Source organism: Sinocyclocheilus grahami, unplaced genomic scaffold (genome assembly GCF_001515645.1).
Source record: "Sinocyclocheilus grahami isolate Dianchi unplaced genomic scaffold, SAMN03320097.WGS_v1.1 scaffold55.1, whole genome shotgun sequence".
NCBI lineage: Eukaryota > Metazoa > Chordata > Actinopteri > Cypriniformes > Cyprinidae > Sinocyclocheilus > Sinocyclocheilus grahami.
The window spans coordinates 5097412-5098119 of NW_015505234.1; positions in this window are offsets into that span (position 1 = coordinate 5097412).

Consider the following 708-nt stretch of genomic DNA (forward strand, 5'->3'; position numbering starts at 1 on the left):
TACACATTACAGCAGACATCAAACATCATTACACTCTGTCAAACTCCCCGGCGTGGCTCATTTTCAGTAAAAACAGACTTGTCAGCGCACTACAGGAGCTCACTTCTCAGCAGTTCCAGGCCTCATTGTCAGGAGACATATGCACACAGTCATCCATTGTATCAACTATGCAATCATCCGTACAGAAGCAGGATGAAACTTATATAAGGCGACTTCAAAAAGTAGCACACTTCGCATATCCAGAAGTCTCATTCCCTTTAAAGCACCTTTGATATCCAGGGCTCTCTCCCCACAGAGAAACCAACCTTAACTGGCAAAGTATGCCGCTCTTGCTGCTGTTGTTTTCATCTGACTGCCCTCCCTTTCTACCGCCTGCTCTTTTGGGCTCTCATCTGAGGGGTGTTTACATCCCTGTCAAGTGCACTTATACCCCGATGGTGTTCGCACAGCCCCCGTGAACCCTGAGACACAGGAGACAGACAAGGAGACGGACAAGTGTCTCTCCTCTCACTGCAGTCAACACATTCTCAGGTGATCCACTGAAAAACAAACGGCTCAAACATACTAAAATCACTCCGATTCTGAGGACAAAAGAAGAATGAAAGGGACAGTACCTGAATTTTTACTAAAGCAGTAGTGGTAATAGATGTGATTAATGGAATATTTAATGTCGTTTATGCCTTTTATTACATTTTTAACAATATAAAG